At 46.3% G+C, this 15,900-nt stretch overlaps 1 long non-coding RNA gene across 1 annotated transcript in view; it reads right to left on the reverse strand.

The window, feature by feature from the left end:
- Nucleotides 1–15,491, reverse strand: part of LOC111524982 — a 65,014-nt gene extending 49,523 nt beyond the window's left edge. The window contains exon 1 of the long non-coding RNA XR_002725920.3: nucleotides 15,347–15,491. This is a non-coding gene — a long non-coding RNA (uncharacterized LOC111524982). The remainder of the gene's footprint in view (nucleotides 1–15,346) is intronic.
- Between the last annotated feature and the right edge of the window lie 409 nt (nucleotides 15,492–15,900).

Consider the following 15,900-nt stretch of genomic DNA (forward strand, 5'->3'; position numbering starts at 1 on the left):
AAATGCCGCCCAGTGTCTCCCATCTGTGCAGCTCAGAGCTGCAGTGGGGCTGTGTGTGAGCGCTGGCACTGACCCAGCAGGCTCCAGCCTTGAGGGATGTTTCTCAGGATGTGTAGCCACCAAAAAGGCCCCAGGAGAGGATGATTCCCTATACTCCTGAGTACCTTCGCCCTAGAGAGCCCTGCTGTCCCATCCGTCTGTGGGGGAAACGAATGCTCCCTACCTCAGTACCTTGCCTGGGGAGCGACCTGTGATGGGCTCTGCAACAGACAGCAGAAACACCACTCTGATCATCAGACAGCCTCCTCGGTGGTTCTCACTGGAGCTGTGATGGGCTCTGTGACAGCAGAAACACCACTCTGATCATCAGACAGCCTCCTCGGTGGTTCTCACTGGAGCTAAAAACACAGCCACTGCTTGCTAAGGACTGAAGGTACCACAAGCAACGCAGATTTCACTGCACAGTAGCTGCCTCTGACCAGTTTTCTCAAGGTCACTGTGCCAAGAACACAGGGGGACCCTATTCACCCTAAATTCATGCATTTTTACAGCTGCTTCTCCCACCTGGTCTTTGCAAAAGAAGCAAAGGACCAGCGAGAAGCACCCAACGCATAATCCTTCTCTAGTGACCCATGAGGAAGCAGGAGCCGCGGGGCTTACAGACTCACCATACTAGGCCAGGAATTGGTCGCGGCTTGCAGAGCTCATGTCAGATCCACATCCGTTCCTATGCCCAAGAAGTCCCACATGCATCTACCTGAATCCTGTGCTGCATCCCTCAGAAGCTTTAAAGCTCATGATGAGCTTTTTTTTTTGTTTTGAGACGGAGTCTCGCTCTGTCGCCCAGGCTGGAGTGCAGTGGCCGGATCTCAGCTCACTGCAAGCTCCGCCTCCCGGGTTCACACCATTCTCCTGCCTCAGCCTCCCGAGTAGCTGGGACGACAGGCGCCGCCAACACGCCCGGCTAATTTTTTGTATTTTTAGTAGAGACGGAGATTCACAGTGTTAGCCAGGATGGTCTCGATCTCCTGACCTCATGATCTGCCCGCCTCAGCCTCCCAAAGTGTTGGGATTACAGGCGTGAGCCACCGCGCCCGACCTCATCATGAGCCTTAAAACCAACTCCCAGACGCCACCCCTAGAGACACGGGATTCAATGAGTATCCCCAGCTGGAATGTGCAGACAGCTCAGAGCCACCAGGGCAGCTTATGACCATCAGAGGCTTATATGCCAGAAGGTCTAGAGATGGCAGCCCAATCCTGACTAGTCCCTTTGTCAAAGGATCCCAGGTACCAATTTTCATAGAGAAACTGCCACAGAGGATGCCACATACTCTGCCTACTTGATCTCTATTTGGAGGGCAGCCCTTTGTAATGAAAATCATGTTGGGCCTGAATCGCCAGGTGTCGCTTTAGTCGCCGGATACTCCTAAGCCTGCTTCTTTACCTATGAAATGGACTAATACTTACCTAAAAGGTTCACTCTGAGAGTTAAATAATAGACAGTATGTACAAATGCTTGGTAGCCAATAGGTTAGTCGGATGTTGGTCAACTGAATACATATTGAGTAAAAGACAGGTGTCACATACTTAGAAGGTTCAGTTTTTACACTTGTGGTTTCGTTTGGTTCCATTTATTGCCCCTGTGTGAGGTCAAGGTCAAGCTGACGGGTTCCTGGTTCCACTGCCCCTGGCTGGAATGTCAGTCTCACCAGGGCAACAGCTATGTCTGTTTTGTTCAAGTGCCTAGAACAATGCCTAGAACATTTAGAGACACTCGATAAATATTTTTTGAATAAATTAATGTGAGGGTAGACAGGTGACTTTGCCTCCCTGCATCTCAGAGCCTGGTCACTGGTCAGAGGAATCTGAGCAGTGTCTTTGCATCGTGCCTGGAGGACACTGACCATGGAGATGCCTGTGATGAGGGGACACAGCCCCGCATGCGGAAGATCCTACAGAGGTGGCCCAGAAGCACCTCCCAGGTGCCAGGCAGTGCTTTAGGGCTTCTGGAAACATCTGATGCCATTATTTAGGGGGAGATTATGAAACAAAACACTCTTAATTTTCTTCTATTGCTCTTCTTTGGGGCTAACGTAGAGCAAAGTGAGTTCAAATATTTTTAAGCGGCTCTCATCACATAGGAGTAAATGCCTTCAGATCCTCTATGATCCCGCAGGGAAGTTGTTTTATGGCTCTGTCATTTTCTGAGAAAAATTACTTGCCAAGGTGCCTCTTACAGTGTGTGGCCTGGTATTATCCGGTCTGAGCAGAGCAGTAACAACATCTGCCCTTGGACGGTGCCAGGCCCACCTGAAAACGCTTTCTACAAAATCCCTCATCGAATTATCTGAGCCACCTACAGCGGGGTAGGTGCTGCCCTTATCTACTCGTCCTCTCACTTCAGAGAACGAAGAACTGAGGCACAGAGGTTTGTTTGTTGTTTTTCATGCTTTTGATTGAGGCCACACAGCACCTCAGTGGCAGAGCTGCAATAGGACTGTTAAAAGAAAAACCTTAGCCAAATTAAATTTAAGAGTTTAACTGAGCAAAGAACAATTCACGAATTGGGCAGCCTCTTGAACCAGAAGAGGCTCAGAGAGACTCCAGCACAGCCACGTGGTGGAAGGTGATTTATAGACAAAAAGGGAAGTGACGTGCAGCAAACAGAAGGGAAGCAGACGAACAGCCGGACTGGTTACAGCCCAGCGTTTGCCTTACTGGAGTAAGGTTTGAACAACTGGATGCCTGTGTTGGCCAGAATTCAGTGATTGGCACAAGCGTAAGTTACAGTTTGTTTAAACCTCCATTTACGTTAGAATTCACTACATACAGAGGAATCTTTAGGCTGAACTTTAAATATGTAAAGGGTAGCTTTAGGCTAAACTTGCTTTAACAGAACCCAGGCCATCTGGTGCCATGATCAGGCACTTATTAGTGAAACCCACCTTCGCCCCACACAACAGGACTGCTGCCTCCCCTCCTCTGAGTACTGCATGCCTAGCCGTGAAGCTACATCACAACTTGGAAAGACAGAATGGCTTGGTTCAAAACACAAGAGAGGGACTTTAAGAAATAGCACATTTCCTCTCCTTTGCCGTCTGTAGTACCTTGGCTGAGGGACTTAACTTCTCTGAGCCTCAGTCACCTCATCTGTAAAATGAAGCTGGCATCCACCCCGCAAGGGGCACCTGCACAGTGAACAGGAGAAAATGCTCACGCTGTGTGTGGTGCTCAGCCGTGGGCAGAATGGGCAGAAATGAGGAAACCTGAGTAGAGCACCCAGCTCAGCTGCTGGGCCCTGACAGCAGCTGCTTAATTCAGGTTCACCCTCTCTCCTCTTTCACTCTTGACTCATTTACCCTACAGGCCTTGTTTTTTTGTTTTTTTTGTTTTTTTTGAGACAGAGTCTTGCTCTGTTGCTCAGGCTGGAGTGCACTGGTGCAGTATCAGTTCACTGCAATCTCCGCCTCCTGGGTTCAAGCAATGCTCCTGCCTCAGCCTCCAAAGCAGCTGAGATTAAAGGTGCCTGCCACCACCACACCCGGCTAAGTTTTTGTGTATCTAGTTTCACCATGTTTTCCAGGCTGGTCTCAAACTCCAGGTGATCACCAAGGTGATCCGCCCACCTCGGCCTCCCAGAGTGCTGGGATTACAGGTGTGAGCCACCACATCCAGCCCCAACAGGCTTTGTTAAGTAGTCTGCCGAAAAATATTTGCCCCATTAGGCAATTAAGCATTTACATTTTAAGACCTAAGTCTGGTTCTTTATTTTTGTTTTCATTAGATTTTGCTGTGTGAGAATCACCATTCCAACTTGTCCTACTATTCTTAGGTTCTTATTCATGGATCCAGCATAAAACTATACCTGGAACTTCATGCCATCTGCAGATTTGAGAATTCCACTGCTCATAGCTTCATTTATTCTACAAATTATTTTAAAACCTTCAAAAATACATTGCTCATTGCTATACCAGTCTACAGCATTTTCTCCATTTCCAATGAATATAAAGCTGGCCATTATAAATTACTGGTTATGTTTTGGGGGTCAAGTGTCTGGTTCCCCAATTGGATTACACACTTGCTAGAGCCAAAGAGAAGTCTGTATGCATTCTTTGGTTTCACAGAGTAGGTAATCAATACATTTTTATGGAACCAAGTATACATTTGCCAACTGAGTTGCCATTGAGATATCATCATTTGCTAACAACACTGGCCCTTACTTTAATCCAATGACTTTGCCTCTCTCGCCTGCATTTCTGTAAGAATATTGTTTTTAACTTTACCCTGAACTCCCAGACCCCACAAAACAGGGAAACAGTGATTGGTACCAGCCAGGAATGTCAGTCTCATCTGCCAAGATACTTGTCTTAGGTACCCATCAGCTAATATGCAATCACTCTACCTAGTCTTTCCAGAACAATCTACCATAGGACATCCTTGGAAAGGCAAGCTATTATTTTCACAAAATGTTGATCAAATCTAAACTTTGCAACACTTGCTTTCCAGGATAGTTTCAAAATCTAGTTCTTTTTCGAAGGACGACATCAGAAGATTGGGAATTCATAAGCAAACAATTATTATTCAATAATTCTCACTTCTGCCATGACCGTAGGTGGTAAAACTATTTTGGATAAGCTTGCAATACTAATTACTCAGTTTCTCGCCTATAAAACAAATGTGTTCCGTGGTTCTTGTTTCACGGCTACACCTTGCTAATAGACAGTATGTTCTGTTCCACTTCCTAGAATTCAAAAATCCTTTGTATTTTCTGTTCTGATAAGGTGCAGTTTCAACACAATTTGGATGTTTTTCAATGAGTCATTACCTGTTGAAATTCGAGGGTGAAAAATGGAAACCTTCACACAATCTCAATTTTGTCAACTCAGATCACACTGCTCTAATTTTTGACGTCAAACTTCTTCAGATGCAGTGGTGACAAGAGTGTTTCTTCACAAGCTGGGTCCCAACAATTACTGCTGATGCCAGGTGAACCCAGAGAGGGAGCGCAGGAGGTTCTGAAGGCGCCCCTTCTCATGCATCTTTGGATTGGAAGTGGCCACACGATCCCTCAGCCCGCTTGGTAGTCCCCTACCAGTTCTCCTTTTAATTAATAGACTTGTGAATAACCACAACTGCCTTGTGGGACATGCCAAACACTAAACAGATGACTAAGTTGCAGTGAGCGATCTGCTTAACACGGGGTGCCTTAATTTAAGCCATACGTGGTGAAAAACGAAGGCGCGGCAAACATGCGGCTCAGTGTATAGCTTTTGGTCTGTTTCAAGTTAAATAAGTCCCTGGTGTGCAGAAAGTAACATCCATAAAAGCGAAAGCAATGGCTCTGATTTATTGCCACCTGTTAGCATGACTCTGACCTGCTTGAATGGGGCAGGCATAACAGTCCAGAAGGAGAACAGGGCTCAGGTCTGGGCAGGAGCCGAGGCCGGTGAAGGTGCAGTCAAGTCTGCTGGGCAGGAGCCGCAGAGAAGACTTCCTGCTGCGTGCCAATGAGCAGGTAACTGCAGATGCCTGTCGCGGGGTGGGCAACGCTCAATGTGCCGCCACTGTCATCTGGCCCAGTTTATGGACAAAATCCATCTCTGGGGGCTGCAGGGAGGGGCTGGGGTGGCGGGCCGTTCATTAGAACCTGGCCGGAGGCAGCTCAGATCTGTAAAGGACAGCTGTCTAATTGGATTTGCTTGTGTGGACTGTCTTAGCTTTTACAATGGGAATAGGCTACCCGGCCTTTCTAATTAGATTGTTAAACATAATAGCTGAATGGCACAGCAGTGAAGAATTTGCCCTTCTCTTTGTAAGCGCAAACTAGGGCTCAGAACAGATTCAGGGTTTTTCCAGCCCATTTCCCCCATCATTGTATCTGATGGTAATGAGACGAAGTTTATTTCTTTTTAAAAGCTCCCAAAGGAGCACAGGCCAGGTTGAAGTTCAAACTAAATGTCAAAACACACACAGGCAATACAGTAGCAAACTTCTGTTTTCCTTGGGCCTCTTGTTTCCCCTAATTGGTGCCTTGTTGGTAGTCTCTACCGAGAGACTGAGAATGAAATGGGATTGGAAATTGAATTACCCTGTCATCCCTCAAGGTGGTCTTCAGACCTGGGTTGAGAAAAATGAGTAGAACAGGGTGGGAAAGACTCACTTGCTGAAGCTCTGGGTCCAGTCTCCTGAGTCTCCTAGGAAGCAGCAGGAAGTGGAAAGAAAACCAGGGAACAAAAGAGAGGAGCGAGGAGAAAGACAAGAAGGCAAGGGAAAGAGAGTGGCGCTGGAATGATGTCACCGCCCAACCCTGCGGGTCCTGTGGCTTGAAAGCCATTTTCATCCTCATCTTCCCATCGGAAGTGACATTTTCTCTTTAAGGTCTGTGGTTCTCCAAGATTCCATCCTGCACCTCATTTCCCAATTGTCATCCTACAATTGTCATCCTTCCCTGACGTTCATCTTCTAGGGAACACTGATCAGACACACAATTCAGGTTTGATATCAAGAGGACCTGCACATCAGTTTTTGTTTCTTTTTTTTACTGTAAAAGGAAATGTATTTCTCTGTGTCTTCTATGCTCTTTAGAATGTAAAGCACCAGCACGATGCAACATTATCTACTACAGGGTTCATAAAGGTCACTCATCTGATGTCTGAAAAGCCCTCACAGCTTCAGCCACTCACTGAAGCTGCCCTTCTCCCTAGAAAGTGCAGAGTAAGAAGATTTTCCTTCTTCCCAGGCAGCCACATCAACTCTGTATCCCCAGAGTCCCACCACCCAACAGACACCAAGTCTCTGCAGCAAGGAAATAATTTTCTTCTTAAATGCATTCAGGAAGGCAAGGAATGACCCCAGCAGGGCAAAGGACAGATCACCAATGTTTACCATTTTTATTCTGTTCTGACATCATCCCAGAGATGATGACTGCCTTATGAATAATGGAAGCAGGCAACATATGACTCAAAACCAGCAACAATTTTTAAAAAGAAAGAACAAATGAGTGGATAAATGACCAATTGTCCACCTTCCTGAAGCATGTGAGCTGTTATTTTCCTCCTCCTCTTGCTCGTTGGAGGCCTTCCCTCTCTGATTGTGATCTTGAGATCTCTTTGCCCAGATTCAGCAGTGACTCCAGAACTCAGCTCTATTTCTAGCCCTTTGTTCGCTACACAGAGTTCAAACATTCTGTCTGTGCATGTGGGTGGTTCGACTGTGGGGACACACCCCGCCCCCCACGAACACTTGGTTCATGGGTTACAAATCACAGCCCACAGGTGCATTTTTGTCTGGCCTGCACATTTATTATTTAAAAATTGGATCCAAATCCCTGGAGCCATGACAAATGTTCTCTGGCTTGCCAAGCCTCACTGCCACCTCTGTATTAGGTCTGGCTACTTCCCATCGCCAGTTTATCTGCCCAGGTGGGGAAAGCCTTGAAGCAGTTAGGACTCCTTTTTGTCTCAGCCACTTCGTCCTACTGTCTGGACAAACCTTACGACAAATGTATCTGCACATTCACGAGTGTACCCTCAAAACTCGGTAAATCCTCCCGTGTAGTGATTCCCAGGAAACGTTTCTTTTGTCAATCTTCGTAGTTGTTTTTTAACTCTCCTGAAAACTCACTTCTTTGAGATGTTGCTAGGCTTTTGTTTCCCACACACTCTATATTGAGAAGGAGGGTCAATGGAGAAATGTGAATCAAAGAATTCACTAAAACGGAGACAAACACAATTCTATCCCAGCAGGCTGAGCCATACTGTGCCTCCCTATATGTTGCTGTGTCTTATTCAGATGATGGGTGCATGGACTGGGTGAGACTGGACCCACTTACCCAGTTCTATGTGATGCCCACCTAGAACAAATGATTACTATGAAGCACATTTTTCTAAAGTGATGAGAATAAATAACATTGTATGGAAATTATGTAAAGAAATTCGATTTATCCCTTCCTTATATAAGTTTTAAAAAATTGATCCATAAAATCAGCACAGACCCTGACCCCCACTCTAAACCTTTAAATAAAAGAACCATGTGCCTGCAGCGAAGACACTTGTGCAGAAGTACAGTTGTGCAGTCATGGCAAACCCAAATACCGGTTTTGTTTTGAAATGAGAGATCCCTCTGCATTCTGCTGCCGTGTGATGTTTCTCATTCCATTCTTTATTCTGCACACATGGGTGACTTTAAGTCAGTATTCATGGAAACAGCTTTAAAAGGTCCTGAAACTGAGAAGTGGATTATGTCAAGGACTAAAATTACTTCAGCACTGTTTGATCATGCAGATTCTGGAGTATGATCAATTTGACACATGTGTCCATGACATGAGTGTGTGTGCGTTCTGTACTCCCACAGCAAACATGAGATGTGAGCATAAGTTGCTCCATGCGCTCTATATAATGTTTTATTTAGTTTGGGACAGGTGTTGCAAATAGTGTCTCAAATATTACTAGAAATGATCCATCACACTCACATTCCTAGCAATCCTTTCCTTTCCTTCGAAAAGCTTATTGACAGCTGATTTTGCTCCTTGAATTTCTAAGAAAATAACTTTCCATCTATATGTGAATGCATCGTTCTTATTTTTCAGGCGTAAGTATCAGATAATGTGGCCCTGTGTGACAAATGGGAGTTGGAACAGAGGACTTGGCAAAAAATTGGGGAAAAAAATGCAGGTAAATCTTTCCTTAGACTTACTCTATTTTTTTGTCCAATTCTGGAATGAGTTCTGGCAAAATATTCCTGAAATTGAAACGTCATGGGACGAAGTTGGTCTGAGATGACTCAATGTCATATTTTCCCTCTATCTCCTTTCATTTCAAAAGTAATTTTATAAAAATAAAAAAGAATTAGAGTATAAAATCCCAAGGATTGGTTTCTTATCAATTCTTGCAGGCATGAAGTCCAGACTTTTACCTAATTAATGATAAAGGCATGAGAATATGTGATGGCTTGATTAACTCATTCAGAGTAAAAAAAAAAAAAATGCTGTTATGGGAAGGGCAAAAAGAACCTCTTTCACCCTTTCCCTTTATGTTATTGGTACAAATAGGACAGCTGAGACTCCACACACAGACTAGAGAAGACCTGTAGCCCCTGTAAGTGTGCGGCGAACACTGTGGCATTACAGTCCAGGGAACCTCTTGGCTTCCACTGCCCGATCCTTCTCCTCTCCAATCACTCCCACGGAGCTGCTCAATGGCATAGACGCCATAGCATAATTTGTTCCAATCCCAAAGCATCTCTTCTCCATAGCCAAACTGACAGGCACAACAGTCATGATAAAATCTTATACAGAAAATAGGATGCTGGAGGAAATATGCCTTCTGCAGAGACGACTCTGGGACTTTGAAGTTCCAGCTCCCGGCCTGTTAAAGGCTGCGCAGTCTCAGAGGGCAACACAACCAAAGGTAGAATGCTCAAGTTAAGAATGGCCTTAAGAACCACTGACAGGGTCGGGCACAGTGGCTCACACCTATAATCTCAGCACTTTGGGAGGCCGAGGCAGGCAGATTACAAGGTCAGGAGTTTGAGACCAGCCTGGCCAATATGGTGAAACCCCATCTCTACTAAAAATACAAAAATTAGCCATGGCGTGCCCCTGTAATCCCAGCTACTCTGGAGGCTGAAGCAGGAGAATCGCTTTAACCCAGGAGGTGGAGGCTGCTTTCAGCCAAGATTGCGCCACTGCACTCCAGCCTGGATGACACAGCCAGACTCCGTCTCAAAAACCAAAAACAAACAAACAGGAACCAGCGACAGGGCCAGGCACGGTGGCTCATGCCTGTAATCCCAGCACTTTGGGAGGCCAAGGTAGGCAGATCACAAGGTCAGGAGTTCGAGACCAGCCTGGCCAGCACGGTGAAACCCCTTCTCTCCTAAAAATACAAAAATCAGCAGGGCATGGTGGCGTACGCCTGTAGTCCCAACTACTCGGGAAGCTGAGGCAGGAGAATCGCTTGAACCTGGGAGCCGGAGCTTGCAGTGAGCCAAGATCGCGCCACTGCACTCCAGCCTGGGCGAGAGTGAGACTCTGTTTCAAAACAAACAAGAAAACAAACAGAAAAACCCACTAACAACTTGTTGGAAGTCAATGGAAAAGAAGTTTATGGTGAACAACAATGCTGTCCTTCACGACAATGCTGTCCTTGCATGCAAAAGGCTTCCTCAGCAGGGGTGCTGTCTTCGTCCTGCTCCATCTCACTACAGTCTTCTCATGGGTCCCCCAAAGTACAATAAGTAGATGTTGCCGCTGCCTTGCATGGGCAGCCAACTACAGTCCACAAGCTAAGAATGGTTTTTACATTTTTAAATGATCAGCGGAGGAAATCAAAAGCTCAATAATATTTCATGACATGGAAAAATCACAAGAAATTCGAATTTCAGATTTACTAGAACACACCATGGCCATTTTGCATTGTCTAGATCTGTTTTGGTGCTATAACCGCCAAGTTGAGCCACTGTGACAGAGACCTACAAGGTCGCAAGGCTGACATGTTACTAGCTTGATCCTTGCAGAAAAGTTTGCAACCTGTGATGTATTCCATTTCCAGGCTGCTGATGAGAATTCCCACACAGTCTCAATTCCCTAACTCTAACCCTCACCCTCACCCTAACCCTAACCCTCTACCCAAGAAATATTAAACAAAATACATAGGCAGCCTGTTACCCTGGCAAACAATTCTGCCAGGAAATAGCAGTAGGTTAAGAGCTGAGATAAATCCTTCTAGCATATGTGGTGGATATTGGTGCCCCAGGCGAAACAGTTTGGCGTGCCTCTGTCAGTGACAGAACACTGGGCTGTACTGTTCAGACCCAGGAGGAAAATCTTTATGTGGTATATTCTTTTTGCCATAATTAAGAAGAGATGCAGAGAGAGCACAGCGCAAGATGCCCCAAAAAGAAACGATGCAGATTTTCCTGAGACTTTCACAGACATGCCTCAGTAGGTACACATATGGCATTAGCAAAGTCCCCAAAGCCAAACGTCATTTACTATTCACTCACTGATTGATGAAATTAATTTACTCATCTGCTCATTCATTCATTCACATAGCAATTATTTTTTAAGCACAGGTGATTCATAAATGACATAGTAAGGGCCCTACCAACAAGCAGCTTAGAAATCATTGAAGAAAACAGACATGGGAACTAAATAAAATAAAATGTAAATATTCCTAAATAGAAGAGCGCAAGTGTAACACACCAGATTCAATTCCTTGTTTCTTTGTCTAACAATGAGTTCCCACTCCCTGCCTTCCCTAGGCTAGAAAAAATTGTCAGACAGTGTCAGCCTAAAAACAGTACATTTGAGAATTGAACAACTCCAGGGGTGATTCAGAACAAACCAGAAAAGTCTCAGGAGAAGACGTCTAGAGTGGACAGGCTGGAGGGATGTTCACACACACACACCACCCCCATCCCCTAGTTCCCCTTCAACAGATTACAGGAAAACAATCTTTTTTTTTTTTTCTTTGCCTTAGCTGCTGTGCACATAAAGAATATGCAGCCTGAACCAGGCCTCAGGAGAAAAGTCGTGCTAGATCTTTATTCATGGTATGTGGTTAAACATGTTTTCATGTTGTCAAAGATTAAATAATTAGGAGAACATGGTCAAGATCAAAAGGCAGTGCCATGTCACAAGCAATTAGGAGGCTCATACAGCTGTGACAGCTAGGGACCCCCGCTGGTACGGTACCTGCTTCAGCAAGCCATGTGGGCACAATATGAAGTCTAGATTGGGCACTTCAGGACTTTTCATTTAAATCTCATTAAGAGGGTTGCAATCCAATAAATACAAAAATAACAGCTAAAACGGGTTTTAAGTTCAGCACAATGTAAGGGGGAGAAAAAGAAAAGGCAAGTCAATGGCCTGTAAATTAAAAATCTCTTCTGGAAAAATTCTAAATCGAAATGTGTCACACATCGTAAAACAGATCTCCAATCCAAGTTACGTGCAAAATGACTTTTTCAGCATCTGTACATTCTCATGAAGGAAGACATGTGCTGATGATTCAAGTGAGTTTACAAAGGGGCATGTACATCGTCATAGCAATATTAAGTGGGTTTTTTGTAGTGATCCTATCTGTTGCTTAATTTTATGGATTAGAATGTCAAAGCGTGAACCAGAGAATCTCACCTGAGAATCCCCTTTACAGTAAAATCCTTATGAAAGTGAAATTCGGCAACAGGGAAACAGCACGAGTAAGTCTAAAATAAAACATTAAAATGGTCTGATTTTCAAACGTGAAAGGCAAAATCGAGGTTTAAACATCCCTATGGTCTGACCTGGGCACCAAACAGTTTTTATCCCCAAGTCTTCCATTGTCCGGGCTGGGGCTCCCACGCAGGAGAGCCCCACACGCTGAGAGGAAGAACTCAACAGAACTGCTAATACCCCAGATGTGGCCCAGTCCACACAACCCAAACACGCGGGTCTACCCTGGACCCAGCTCCTTTCAGGAAGTCACAGAATTAAATGGTGATTTTACTCTGTGATTTCTCACCATAAAGCCTCTATTAAAACAATGTTACATGGTTAGTTTAAAACATTTCTGTCGATAAAAAAAAACCTTGTAACCCCCAGGCCAGATTATCTGTGGATACCACTAAGGTCCCATGTACAGCCCAAATGGCTCTTATCTGCCCTTGGCAGGACCTTATCTGGCCCCATTCTGAGGTCCTCTCATTCCTCTAACATCCTCCCGGAGGTCACAGAGAAGCCTCTCATCTGCCTTGATATCTGCATGGCCTGTGACCTGCACTTGGGTGGGGCTTTGTTCCAGGCATGAACTGCTCTCCTTTCAGACCATACTTTCTAAGAAAACAACCAGGTAAAGAAGGACTGCCCTCGTCCCAAGCCACGTGGCCTGTGGCCCTCGGATCACACAGCTGCTACTGCCCACGTGTATGTGCCTGATGGGGCCACTCAGTCCCTGCACTCAACTCAAGGCTGCCGCCTGCTCTGTGTCTCTGCACTGCTCCAGAATTCTCTCCAAGTCCACTCTGCCTCTTTAGACAGCAGCCCTGGCCCCATCGCTCCCCACTCCCTGACACCTGCGTCTGTCTTCCCCTCCACTCGGCTTGCCGGACACACCACTGGCCGGGGCCCCCAGTTGCTGTGCTCTGTGTACCTCCTTTTCCACCACAAGGATGCTTGAGCCCCTCATGGAGGAGCTTTTAGAGTTTTGCTTTTTGGTTTTTTGAGACAGTCTTGCTCTGTCTCCCAGGCTGGAGTGAAGTGGTGCGATCTCGGGTCACTGCAGCCTCCACCTCCTAGGTTCAAGTGATTTTCCTGCCTCAGCCTCCTGAGTAGCTGGGATACAGGCGGGCGCCAGCACGCCCAGCTAATTTTTGTATTTTTAGTAGAGACGGGGTTTTGCCATGTTGCCCAGGCTGGTCTCAAACTTCTGACCTCAGATGATCCACCCGCCTCGGTCTCCCAAAGTGCTGGGATTACAGGCGTGAGGCACTGCGCCCAGCTGAAGCTTTTAGTTTTTGCAAAACTCTGTCATCCCGAGAGTGTGCACGCACCTAAAGGGGCCCTGGCTCTGAAGGGACTCTCGCAGCAGGTGCGGCTCCCTCATCCCGCAGGCCCTGCTGTCAGACAGCCGCTTTCCCTGCTGGCCCCTCTCCTGCGGTCCCATATGGTGACTGCCTTAATGTCCCCGGACGCCCCCACAAAGACACAATGGAAAGGTCTCCCCAACTCTGGTTCTAACTGACTCAGTCGATGAGTTTGAGATATTGGAGCAGAGGTGACCACCAAGTTAACGTAAGCTGACAGCGTGATGTAACCACTGAAAACGCGATTGCTGCCCTACGCTGAAAACCCTCATGTATGGCACCCGGATGGAGAGAAGGAAAATTCCCATGCAGTGCGCTGCCCCGCTGGGCTCCGGGAAACACACTGTCCAAGGACAACTTGACTATGATTCGTCTAGAAGGAGGTAACTGAAATGGTGAGGAGCTAAAAGCAAGCCTGTTTCATGAGGGACTGAAGGAACTTGGGGTGTTGAGAATGTGGAAATGAAGAGGAAGCATGATTCGGCTCTCAAAGAGGAGAGGGTGCCAAGCCTGTGAAAGATCGCCTGGTTCTGTGTGGCTCAAAGGGGAAACCGGGCCAAATATCTAGACGTCACCAGAAAGTTGAAATTCAACATATTAGCAATGTTTTCTGTTCCCTCTCCATCCTTCTCATCTTTACCTAACCCCACTGTTTTTCATTCTTTTTCTTTCTAGCAATAAAGCTGCCCAACAAGGGACTCTGTGGCCTGCAAGGCGGTGACCTCCCTCTAACTAGGACTGTTCAGGCAGGGCTGGACAGCATTCTGGAAGGGCATTCAGGAAAATACCAGCTTAAATGAGGCAGGATCCTGGACTGGAAAACCTGTAACATTTGCTCAAGAGCCCAGATTCCAGGACCTGCAGTGTGACTCAGAGCAGCGTCCCCAGGCTGGTGTGCAACGACACATTTCAGCATATGTCCTTTCCATGGTCTATACGTATGTTCCTCACAGAAAAATTAGAGACACAGGAAAGAAAACGAACCACTATTAAATGTATTAGGAATGAATACAGTTAGCGGGACACATACAGTGTATACGTGTATTTTCTCTTCATTTTTCATTTACTGTAAATTTTATTAATACAGTCTTCTGACCACCCCACCACCCGGGAGTTTCCTTTTGAACTTGTATCTACTGAAATGTATTGTGTTGAGTATTTTCTTCCAATGCAAGTATTCCTAGGACATTTCAAAGCAGAGACTGAGTACCCCACAGGCAGGAAGGCAGCACGGGGAATTTCCAAATAAACATGAGTGTGAGAGGCGTCCTTCCACCAGGAGGTCTTGCATAGGAGACCAAGCAGGGAAGGGAGCCACAGACACCAGCAGTACGACTTTGCCCATCACCTGGTACTTGTGGCTCACCTTTAGTGGGTGACAGTAAATGAAATAGCTATTTTTCCATAAATCCAAAATCTTGAGCTGAAGATGGTGCAGGTTGGGGGTGCCGATCCACACGGACAGGAGAGAAAGGTGAGTTAGCTCTGAAGCGGTCACACGGCCTGACAGGCTGGACAGGGTGGACACTGAGCTGTCCTTCCAGGCACATGCGTAGTCCTTGGGGCTAGAATGGGAAGCCCTGCTGGTGTCTGCTCCCATCTCCTGGGCACGGGGGTGCGAACAGAGAGAAACAAAGGTGCACAAAGCTCTATGTGGGCGGGCGTCAAAGAGAGAGGCCCACACCTCAACCCTCCCCCAATGCCTGCTCCCTCCACAGGAACTCAGAAGGCCCTGTCAGCCACTGGGGTTCCCGAGGAAAAAGGATATGCAGAAACTCACTCTGAGGCCTTCGCTAAATCCTCAGACACAAAGAAAGCTAAACGAGAGACAACGTTTGGCGGGAGGATCAGAGAAGCCCGGGCTCCGTGGCAGGTTTTCTCTTTCAGGCGATAGGCAGGCCCCGGGCCGGGCCCGCCCAGTCCCTGTGGAATGTTCTGGGGGCTCTCTCTGGCACTGGCTTTCAACTCTGCTTCTGAAGTTAGTCTGAACAATGGAAACAATTCCTTTCCATGATTAAAATCTTCCACCCTCTAAAATTAGTCCCAGGAAATTAGAACACCAGTAATTGTAGGAGGCTACACAATCCTAGCAATTTAAAGTGGAGTCATTTACGGAAATCACCCAAGTCCTTAGAAGATACTTCCTCGGTAGTTTTTGTCCTATAACTTGAGGCCACTAAAGGGTCATCAAAGCTCAATGGCTCTCAGTCTCCCAGTTATTAAATCCATTCCAGTTAAGAGATAACATGGAATTGTTAGCAAAGGGAAATTGTGACATAGTAGCCTTTCCTCATACAAAGGGAGGTGGATTAATGTGTACCTTGTGTGTACGTG

The sequence above is a fragment of the Piliocolobus tephrosceles genome, chromosome X, assembly GCF_002776525.5.
Source record: "Piliocolobus tephrosceles isolate RC106 chromosome X, ASM277652v3, whole genome shotgun sequence".
Lineage (NCBI taxonomy): Eukaryota > Metazoa > Chordata > Mammalia > Primates > Cercopithecidae > Piliocolobus > Piliocolobus tephrosceles.